The sequence below is a fragment of the Cornus florida genome, unplaced genomic scaffold (assembly GCF_030987335.1).
Source record: "Cornus florida cultivar Cherokee Brave unplaced genomic scaffold, ASM3098733v1 CherokeeBrave_3.0.0_Hap2_Chr11, whole genome shotgun sequence".
NCBI lineage: Eukaryota > Viridiplantae > Streptophyta > Magnoliopsida > Cornales > Cornaceae > Cornus > Cornus florida.
In genome coordinates this window covers 72,587,735-72,599,232 of record NW_026775581.1, presented here as the reverse complement: position 1 = coordinate 72,599,232, position 11,498 = coordinate 72,587,735, and the positions used below count along the sequence as shown (strand labels likewise).

Here is an 11,498-nt window from a genome sequence, read left to right as displayed (position 1 = left end):
ATGCCAACGCCGCCCTGGCACTACTAAGTGCATAGGTGATAAACCTCAAAATGAACATCACCTCCTGTTTCATCATATCCATGTAAGTACAAACGCCTTCTAATTTCCGAACTTACTGAGAAGTATGGGAAAAAAATAATTACATATATTATAAATTCAGAACAAAACAAAAGGACGTTAAAAATGCAGCCTAAAAGAACAAGTCACAAAAGCCAAGACTTGAAGTGAGAGACATAAATCACAAGACTATACTAAAGCTCAAAATGAACAACTTGTGTAACACACACTATATGCATCACCTGGTTCGTCATATCCATGTAATACAAACGTTGCAATTACGATCAGATGCAACATTCCAAATTAAAAAGCTGTTATATGCTCTGGGTCCCACATTTAAAACTAAATTCAATGAACACATAAAGGTGTCATTGAACTTTCATAGTCCCTTTTGCGCCAAAAAAAAAAAAAAAAAATTCATTGAAAATTTAATAAATCCTAATTTTCAATATATATTTTTGGCAGGTGAGGGTGAATATATTGAGATTAATTGTGTGTGTATTGGAATTGAGTTGTTTAAAATATTAGTAATATAACTGAGTAATTTTAATGTATTTTTTAATTAAAAAAATGGACTTTTATCCACCAAAATAAAAAAAATGGAATTTTGTGTTGGATAAAATTCAATATATATATATATATATATATATTGTACATCCGCGATAGAGAAATAATTTTTGAAATGATTAATTTAATGATGGCTACGACCATTTCAATCCAGAATGAGGTCGTTATAATTTTCATAATATTCGCAATGATGGAAGTAGACATTTGTCTCCATGACTTTAATGTCGCTTAATTGACGTGTATGGGTCTCAATTTTGTGCTTTCAATCAAGGTTCGTCGTGTGTGACCATTTATCCAACAATACATCGATTTTCAATAATACAAAATCTTGAATGCAATGGGACAAGTATCACCTCCAGCAATTAATATAATTACGTATTATTTTTTCAACAATACTTGTTTACTCATAGTGGCTAAGAAGTTCATGTTTATTCATGATTGTGACAAGTGCCTATAAAATATAAAATAATAAAATTAAAAAAATTGAATGCTTACTGGTCAACCCAAAAGGATACAAACCTTCTCTTTCTCTCTCTCAAACTATTCTGCTAAAACAGAAAGTTTGGACTTTTATCTTTCATGATTTAATGTGTAATCCTTACATATATTTATCAATTGTTTTTATTTAAAGTACACCAAATTATATAAAATCCGATTCACATGATTTGATAGATGATTTTTTATTGTAAGTAGTCATCCACAGCTTTATTTGTATCTTGTAATATTATTTTATTTAAAAATTTTAGCTTAAAATATTTTTTTCCGACTAGATACCTTTCTAATTCATTCTCTAGACAAAAAGAGAAAACCAAAGTTGCCTAAGAGATAGGGTTGCCTAAGAGATGGGGAGAGAGGTTAGATTTGGATCATATTGGATTTGTAATGTTTATGGTATATATATGTTTTTTTTTTTTGTGATAGAAAAAAATTAAAGGAAAAGTTAAATTAAAAGTGGTGGGACCCACCACTTATACAAATTGTGGCCAAAAGGCTATGTTGGCCTTTACATTTTCACTCACTCCCGTAAGCTCTTTATCTCTCCCCCTTCTTGATCCATTTTTTTTTCTTTTCAAAACAAAAATTTAATCATTGATTTCTCCTTCATCTTTTGGTATTTTTGGGAGTCGTTTGCAGCAAAACGAAGAGCGCATCGAGATCTACAATTTGATCGGAGCAAAAGTAGTTTTGATGCACTCTAGGGATTTCAAATTTAGGACCCATTTTGAAGATTTTTCTATAAAATTGAGGTAGGGGTTTCTAATTCATATTTTCTTGGATTTTAGTGAATTATCTTTCATTAATTGTTGTAAAGCATGCCTAAATTTTGTGGATTCTTGCAAAGGTGACTTAATTATTATACAAGTGATGTGTGGTTATGTGTTAATTGTTATTTGAGGAGAAAGCATGCTTAAATGATGTATGTAAGAAATGTGATTATGTGTTAGTTGATGTTTTGTGTATAAGCATGCTTATGTGGAATAGAATTTGTGCCTTGTATGTTTACTATGTTAAATCAATGTTGAATGAAAGCATGAATTACGCATTTTGAAATTTATTATGGAAAGCATGTGTGAAATTCAAAAGTTGAATTGTGTTTAGAAGCATGAATCATTCATGCATCCATTGGGAAAGAAAGAGAAAGGGAAAGTGTTTTTTTTAAGTAAATAAAATCATTTTAAGAAAATTGTTTTCGAAAAGTGTTTGCGAAAACCGGACACCTAGGACGCACCTAGTGGTCCGTGGTGTTAGTGTAGTCTAGAGGGGACTAGAGATTGAACTAACTAGGCCGGATGTGACGCCTTGAAGGTGCCTTGTAGTCGTAGATAATTAGTCAATCATCCCTTCGTGACGCCTTGGAGGTGCCTTGGGTCGGATTGCACTAACGATTTGGAAGTTGAAACGGTAATGTTTCAGAAAATAGGGGAGCGATATGGACATGACATTGCACTTCATTGGCATACATGGTATAATTGTGACTTGAATGACAATTGTAGTTATATTTGACGTTGTGGTTATGGATTATATCCCCAGTATAGTATGATCCAATTTTCTTGATTTCTATTCTATACATGGATTCACGGGGTCATAAGAGGTGTGTCTTAGGCACCTCTTATTGAGCGTTTAGCTAACCCCATTATTTAACATTTTTTCAGGATACGGGAAGGAAGTGGCAGACGACGCTCCTCCACATGTCTTGATGGGTTAGTGCACTATTTTGACATACTTTGTAGTTATGATCTCATTTAATTATTATTATTATTATTATTATTATTATTATTATTATTATTATTATTTATTTTTATTTTTTATAAATCCTGGAATAACACGTATAATATGCATTGACATAGGAAAGGACGGTAGTGTCCTTAGTTGACCTCGGGTTCGGGTATGAACCCGGTTAGCGATTCGAACCCACGGGTTCGGGTCGTTACAAATTTGGTATCAGAGTGATGGTTCGAAAACCATTAAGACGACGGGTAGAGGCCTACCTAGGGTTGTGTGGAAGTTGAATTGCATGTTTGCGTGCTTATGTGTTAAGGTGTTTAACTGTTTAAGAAGTATGCTTCCTTGTTTCCTATTTTAATGTGTAATGTTTAATAGACATGCTTATTTGCTAAGTGCTTATGTGTTTAAATGCCGGTATATATAAATGAAGTGTACATGTTATTTAAAAGCATGTTAATTATGATAAGATGACAAGTATGAGGAATGTGGTGACAGCAAGTGGTAGGCACGGTGTGTGCAGTTTCATTTTAGTGATAATATGGCAAATGGTGAGCACGGTATGTGCAAGCACGTTTCATATGGTATTTTGGGTTACAGTCATTTTGTGTATATATATATAATTTAATGTAATTATGTGTATATGCGGTTAAGCATGACATAGTTGTTAGAACGGCAGAGTACTGGATAAAACAGAGATGGTTGTGTGAGTTTTGACCTGAGTAGGTGAGAAGCTCGATTGCTCCAGGGTTTTTGGGTGCCGGTTCTTATTGAACGAATGGCGTGGGCTTCTAGCTCGTGGATTGAGTTATTTGGGGTGTAGCCATTTTGATTTTCTCGATGCATTTTGTACGGAGCTTAGAGCACGACTTTAGAACGGATTCATATTTTATGGTACGGTGTCCGTAGAGTGTGTGAGTTTCATGCATCGGTGGATGGGTTCCTGTGACCGTGGAGGTCAGGTGTGCGAGTGAGGGTTTCGAATGAGAAAGGTATGACCTTAGAAGGTTAGTGTTTGTGACTTGGGTCACAATTTGGTACGGAGGTTCTTTTCGAACCGGTCGTGGTAGGTGTGACAGAAGTTGTTTGAGTCACGAATGTAGTCTATGGGATGTAGATATGTATCTTCTGGAACGGTCTGAGGAGACGTGTTGGTTCTGACTGTCGTGGGTACTTGTTGGATTTTATAAGCCTGGGGTGATATAAGACAAGTTGTAGGGTGTGGAGCATTTTGTGTCTTGTAAGAGTCTGTTTTGAAGACTGGGTTGTTAAGGAGTGATTTTCATTTTGGATAGATGTAGGAGCATGCTACAGGTAATTAACTCTCAGCGAGTTGATTACATGGTTCAGTGAATTAAAGGGGTTATAAGTTGTCACAGTTGTCGAGAGAGTCTCGAGGTAGTGTATAGTGGTTAGTTTTAGTTGTGTAGAGTAGGATTGCACTAGAAGGCAGGTTGTATAAGGTCATTGAAGTGCTCGGTCATTTACGGATGAAGTGATTGATAGTAGGTACGGTGTTACCAAATAGACTGTGTTCTAGGATTTGAAAGCTGTGGACTGGAGTTGGATTTTATGTTATGTCTGAGGTATCAGGAGATTGTGCTTGGTGTTTGAGGATTCGAAAAGGTAGACTGACGATTAGAATGATTGGGACGAGGTTGATTTTATGGGTTTAGTTGTTAGCCCCATTTAACCTTTGTTGGGGCCAAAGGTGTTCTGAGGAACGGCGAAGAGGGGAGGTAATGGTGTTGAACCTAGGGTATTAAGTTTTCTTACTTAGGTATGTAGATCGCCTTAAAAAGAGTGGTTTAAGTAGTTGGTTAAGTATAAGTGATTGATTGCATCGTTGGTGGTTTCAAGGAGAGGTTAGGTGTTGAACATTCTGGGTTTTGTGCCCATTTTTTTTCCTTTTGGGATTTATCGGCATGGCATTACCATATGGAGGTTCTTTTCTAGTGGTAAATAGTGGTTGTTGTGGGAGAGTATCGAGAGTAATGCTTATTCTTTTGTTATGATGTTATTATTTTAAGGATGTTTGAGGAAGAATCACTTGGTAGTGGCTTGATGATAATAGAGGTTCGAATTGTCCTTTGGGAAGAATGGTAATAGAGGTGTTATAGTGTAATGTTTAGCGTCGATGAGCAGAACGGGTTAAGGTATGATTCGAATGTAATTTGGAGATTATTTGTTGTGTATTGTCAGGTAGTTGATGAGATTGTACATCAGTTGAGGCAGTTGGGGATTGATTAGTCTTTAGAGCCAGTGAGGACGACGTTGCCAGATAGGCACCTTTTTCTTTTGACGAGTCAGTGGGTTATTGTAACTGAAGTCACGAGTCTTGTGTGCACGGTGTTCAAGGGAGTGTAGCCTAGAAAGGTAGAAAGGATTAAATGCCGTGGTGTCGTTTCACGATATAAAAGTTATCGGTTGGGGGTGACTGATTCTAGGTAGAACGGGACGTGGTGTCTGAAGAACTGTGATTATTTTTTGTGCTAGTGTGCCGTGAGCGTTGGTGCTCTTACCTAATTGGTTTTGGTTAACGGGGGTATCGTGGTGTATCGTATGCGAGCTTTCTGGGTTAATAGTGTATGATGGTCCGTTAGTGGCGAGGTCGCGTAGAATTGAGTTTGTAGTTACGTACGGTTATCCATTTGGTTCTTCTCTTTATGTGTAAGGAGTTTAGTTCATCTTAGGCGAGATTGGGTGTCCATGGTTGGACAGTGGTGAGTAGTGTGTGATAGGATGTCGGGTGCATTTAGGTACGAGTGGTTAGTCTCTTGTGAGAGCGGGGTCGTTACCCTTTCCATTTGCTCTAGTCCTGGCAAGGACGTCGTTTGTCATGAGTTTTGTTCTTCGTTTACGAGTTGTGAGCGTCCGTGGGAGGATGGATTTATGAGCGGTTTGTTACACTATGAGAGTTCACCGGTAAGGTTTGGTTGTCACTTCCACGGAGGAAGGTAAAGTCTTTGGTTTCTGTAGTGCTTGTTTTAAGAGTGGTTTTGACCAGTAGAATGTGAGGCACGAGTTGCCGAATAGGGATCGTGTTTTCAGTGTTTAATACTGGTGGTGGTGGCTAGGGAATATGTTGTGGAAGACAGATTGAGGATGACTAGGTGATTTGATATGAGTTATGTACTCAGATGTTTTTATAGGCGTTTGATTCGAGCAGTTTCTAGAGGACAAGTGTCGATGTCACCGTAGAACTACGTGATTAAATAAAGTGAATGTGGGATTCCATTGAGGAATAATGGGAATGACTAATTTTGATTTTGAGGTTTCAAGTATGAGACGGTCGAATTATGTGTTTTGAAGAGGTGAGAATTGAACCGAATGATGTTATAAGTTGTTTACCTGGTATGGGTGTAATGAGGAAATTAGAGATCTTTTGTGCTGGTCAATGATTATGGTATTTAGTGTCGTATTGCTTTAAGCTTGTTATGATTGTATGATTAAGGCATGATTGGGATTTTTAGAGTAAGTATGTGACTCTATAGTTGTTGAGGTTGCGTAGAGCGATAGATTGATAATGAGTGGATCTCATGGTTGTTTTGTGGACTGTGTGTGACTGTGTTTGAGGTTTAGACCTTAGGACAGGAATGACGTTTTTGCTGAGATCGGATCGAGGATGAGGATGGCCTGGCCAACCATTTCTCTTGAATTAGTCCCTCTTTAGCACGATGTTGGGTCAAAGGTTACTGATTGTTCGATTTATCAGGAAAGAGTATAGTATTGCGCAATGTGTTGGTGTGACAGGGTGGATTCAGATGGTTAGTCTCGGGTGACAATGTGTGCTAGGTAGGACTAAGTGTCCGATAACAGGTTTATGGTACAATCATTAATTATTGAGGATCTCATTTTGAGGATTTGTGTCCAGGATATAGGATAGTACGTTTTATTATTCTGGTGACTCATGATTATGTAGTCGTTGGGAAATCTGTTGTTTTGTCTTCTTGAAATTGTCTAGTGTAATAATTGTTTAATGGTGCAGTTGATGGTTACTTGTACCAATATGTAGTGGTGTAGCTGTGTGTTAAGTGGGAGTGCTTAGTCTAATAGGGACGTGTAGATTGAGTTTGAGCTTGATTGTGTGATGGATGGGGTTCCTTGTCTGGGATTTTGTGTGTCTTTTAAAGGATGGGCTGAGATAGGATATTGTCATATTCAGGGGTCTTGTAACCATTCTTCTTTCGAGCTATGAAGCCTTGTGTAGCGGTGTAGGGGGGGACCAATGTTGGTTTTAAATCGAGTGTAGAATCCAGCAGGTTTTATGTATAATGTTGTGAGTGATGTTGTGAGTACCCTCATAGGGTGGTGAGCAGTGGGTTTTTCTGACGACAATGTATGATTGCCTATTTGCATCGGGTGTCAAAGGCAACAAGGTTGTTGAGTTTTTAGCTCTGCGATTTTGTGAGGTGTTCTCGGGAAGGTGTGTGGTTGTGAGCCTTCTTCTTTAAGGATGGTAGATTTCGAGGACGAAATCTTTAAAGGAGGGTAGATTGTAATGTTTATGGTATATATATGTTTTTTTTTTTTTTTGGTGATAGAAAAAAATTAAAGGAAAAGTTAAATTAAAAGTGGTGGGACCCACCACTTATACAAATTGTGGCCAAAAGGCCATGTTGGCCTTTACATTTTCACTCACTCCCGTAAGCTCTTTATCCCTCCCCCTTTGTGATCCATTTTTTTTTTTTTTCAAAACAAAAATTTAATCCTTGATTTCTCCTTCATCTTTTGGTATTTTTGGGAGTCGTTTGCGGCAAAATGAAAAGCGCGTCGAGATCTACAATTTGATCGGAGCAAAAGTAGTTTTGATGCACTCTAGGGATTTCAAATTTAGGACCCATTTTGAAGATTTTTCTATAAAATTGAGGTAGGGGTTTCTAATTCACATTTTCTTGGATTTTAGTGAATTATCTTTCATTAATTGTTGTAAAGCATGCCTAAATTTTGTGGATTCTTGCAAAGGTGACTTAATTGTTATACAAGTGATGTGTGGTTATGTGTTAATTGTTATTTGAGGAGAAAGCATGCTTAAATGATGTATGTAAGAAATGTGATTATGTGTTAGTTGATGTTTTGTGTATAAGCATGCCTATGTGGAATAGAATTTGTGCTTTGTATGTTTACTATGTTAAATCAATGTTGAATGAAAGCATGAATTACGCATTTTGAAATTTATTATGGAAAGCATGTGTGAAATTCAAAAGTTGAATTGTGTTTAGAAGCATGAATCATTCATGCATCCATTGGGAAAGAAAGAGAAGGGGAAAAGTGTTTTTTTTAAGTAAATGAAATCGTTTTGAGAAAATTGTTTTCGAAAAGTGTTTGCAAAAACCGGACGCCTAGGAGGCGCCTAGTGGTCCGTGGTGTTAGTGTAGTCTAGAGGGGACTAGAGATTGAACTAACTAGGCCAGATACGATGCCTTGGAGGTGCCTTGTGGTCGTGGATAGTTAGCCAATCCTCCCTTCATGATGCCTTGGAGGTGCCTTGGGTCAGATTGCACTAACGGTTTAAAAGTTAAAACGGTAATGTTTCAAAAAAATGGGGAGCGACATGGACATGACATTGCACTTCATTGGCATACATGGCATAATTGTGACTTGAATGATAATTGTGGTTATATTTGACGTTGTGGTTATGGATTATATCCCCAGTATAGTATGATCCCATTATCTTGATTTTTATTCTATATGTGGATTCACGGGGTCATAAGAGGTGTGTCTTAGGCTTCTCTTACTGAGCGTTTAGCTCACCCCATTATTTAACATTTTTTCAGGATACGGGAAGGAAGTGGCGGACGACACTCCTCCACAAGTCTTGATGGATTAGTGCACTATTTTGACATACTTTGTAGTTATGATCTCATTTAATTATTATTATTTTTATTTTTTTATTTTTTTATAAACCCTGAAATAACACGTATAATATGCATTGACATAGGAAAGGACAGTAGTGTCCTTAGTTGACCTCGAGTTCGGGTATGGACCTGGTTAGCGATTCGAACCCACGGGTTCGGGTCGTTACAGGATTTAATCCAAATAACCTCTTAAATCTTTTAATTTTTATTATTTTATATTGTAAGGACACGTGTTCCACTAATTTTGTGCCACATCAAAGTAAGTATGAATTTCCTACTATGAATTTCCTACTCACCGATAAGTGGGCAAGTATTGTCCTTATTTTTTTATCACATGTCTAGTATGGTAATCTTAAGTTGGATTCGTTACGGATTGACATATAATTTTTAAAATCTATCTACTGCTTGTGTTAAAAACTAATTTAAAGAAAGTTTGAAAACCTTGCCGTTTTGAGATAAATAAAAAATTACCTAAGTTTGACGACGTTAACGTTCTCTCTCCCTCATCTTTTTCCAAAAGAAAATTATTCCCTCTTTCTCTCTCCTGTTGCTTATTCCCACAATTGGGAGAGTGTTCGACGCCAAAAATATATGTTTTTTCTCACTATTTATATATGTGTGTTCACACATTTTTTACTGACTTCCACCCAAACAGATAAAGGCAATAATCAAGCCATTGCTCTAATGTCAACCCTAAAACTTGAAGTGTTTACAAAATTCCAATCAAACCAAACAAAGAAACATGATCATACATATTTTCTTTTCAACCCCTAAAATATTTAGTGTATATAAATTCAAAATCAAAAAGAATAAACATGAATACAAAAATAGTGAGAAAGAACATTTATTTTTGGCACAAAATATTCTCCCAATTATGGGAATGAGCAAGAGGAGAGAGGGGGGGATCTTTTTTTAAGAAAAAATGAGAAAGAGAGGATGACGTTAACGTCTAACAAGTATGGTGAATTTTTCTTATTTTAAAACGGTACAGTTTTTAAGTTTTGGTAAATTTTTTTTATCTCAAAATGTATAATTTTTTGAATTTTTTTTAAATTAATTGACGTAATTTAAAATAGATAATAAATAAATTTTAAATGTTATACGTCAATTTACAATGAATTTGACTTCAGGTAACTAATAAAAAATTTAACTTGGGGATCTAAATCCAAAAACTAATCTTTCATTACAAACGTGAAATAGCCAATAAAAGCTGGTTACTCCAATAGATTGATGATACAATTGACTTCTATTTTGTCTTTCTGTTCCATCCAAATATCACACGCACTACATTCAGTCACTGTCTTCTTTGTAACCAGCTTTAAGGCATAAATGTGTTTTTTTATATATATATATCCATCTTGGCTCGTAACGTTAGATGGATCGTAACGTTTTACCTAATTCTTCTCTATAAATTCTTTTGCCAAAAAAACCTCTCAATTAACCAAGGGGTGTTATTTTTATTAAAATACTCTCATTAAGTCAAATCAATAGTGATTTTATTACATTTCAAGGTGTGAATTTCTATGAAACATGTTTCTTTCTCTTAAATAATAATAGTTGAATTTATGCATTATGTTACATGTAGCGCTATAGTTTTAGTTAAATATATATATAATTCAGTTATTAGTGTAACTATTATTATTTTTTTTTATCACGTCTAGTATAGTAAAATCCCACAATATCATTTATCCTTATATTTTAAAATTATTCAGCCAAACAAAATAAGAGAAAACCTGATTATTTTATTTCATTCAATTACTTTTTGTAATTAAAATTTAGGGAAAAAATCACATAACCTCCTTGTACTATCATTTTCGTCCAAAAAGCCCCTACTAAAATTAAATACCCCCTGAACTAACAAAACCCATTAAGTTGCCCCCAAATGACAAAACTATCCTTATAAGTTAATTGTTAAATTTACAACTAATAATATTATTATAAAATTACAAAACTACCCCTGAGTTGTCACATATAACTAAGGCACATGAAACAGATTCAGAGAGAGAGGGGTTGAGTACGAGTCATTACCATTTCCTTGGGAGGGATCGCCGGAGGAGCTGAAAGAGTGATGGTGGCCGGCGAAAGGAGAAGTGGCCACCGAATAGATCGAAAAAGCTTTGCAAATTTCGACCACGTCCCCGGACCGGCGTCGATCTTTAAGAGAGTGCTGCAGCGGTGGGCTTCTTGATAAAATACCCCCCACACCTCCCCTTCCCTGTTCATCTATGTTTATTTATATATATATATAAGCGTGTGTATTGTCTTTATATATATAATCGTAATACCAAACTACTTTGTACCATAGACATAAGTTCAAGCAGTGGTGATTGTGAAGAACACAGCGGTTGAATTAATGGTATCTAATAATCAAGCTCAACATCAATGAAGCGTTCTACCATAGAATTAAGTTCAAGCTTTAATATATATCCACAACACCTGTATATAATTCCACCTTAATCCTTTCTCAAATCATATATCATTGCGAAGAAACCAAAGTTTTAAAACACAATCAAGTTTGCAACCCAAATTTAATGTTCGTAAAGCTTCGACCATCCACGGAAATTTCCATCCACCTCCTCTCTCTCTCTGTCTCTACAAATTGCCCTTAGGGTGGCTCAGTTCTTAATTCTCACCTGCTAACCACTTCCATGTCATCAACCACCACCGCCGCCAACGACCTCTACCAATGGGATCCGACAAACTCTTCTTATATCTCACCATCTTTACTTAGTTTCTCTCTCTACAAAATATACAGATGTCTTTTGGGTGTTGCTGGTTTGGTGTTGCCTGCCT

At 36.1% G+C, this 11,498-nt stretch overlaps 1 long non-coding RNA gene across 1 annotated transcript; it reads left to right on the top strand.

Moving 5' to 3' along the window:
• Window positions 1–1,474: 1,474 nt before the first annotated feature.
• On the top strand, window positions 1,475–8,959 carry LOC132285976 (uncharacterized). The gene is made up of 3 exons (XR_009472647.1): window positions 1,475–1,871; window positions 2,778–2,825; window positions 8,625–8,959. It is a non-coding gene; the product is annotated as an uncharacterized LOC132285976 (long non-coding RNA).
• Window positions 8,960–11,498: the final 2,539 nt, after the last annotated feature.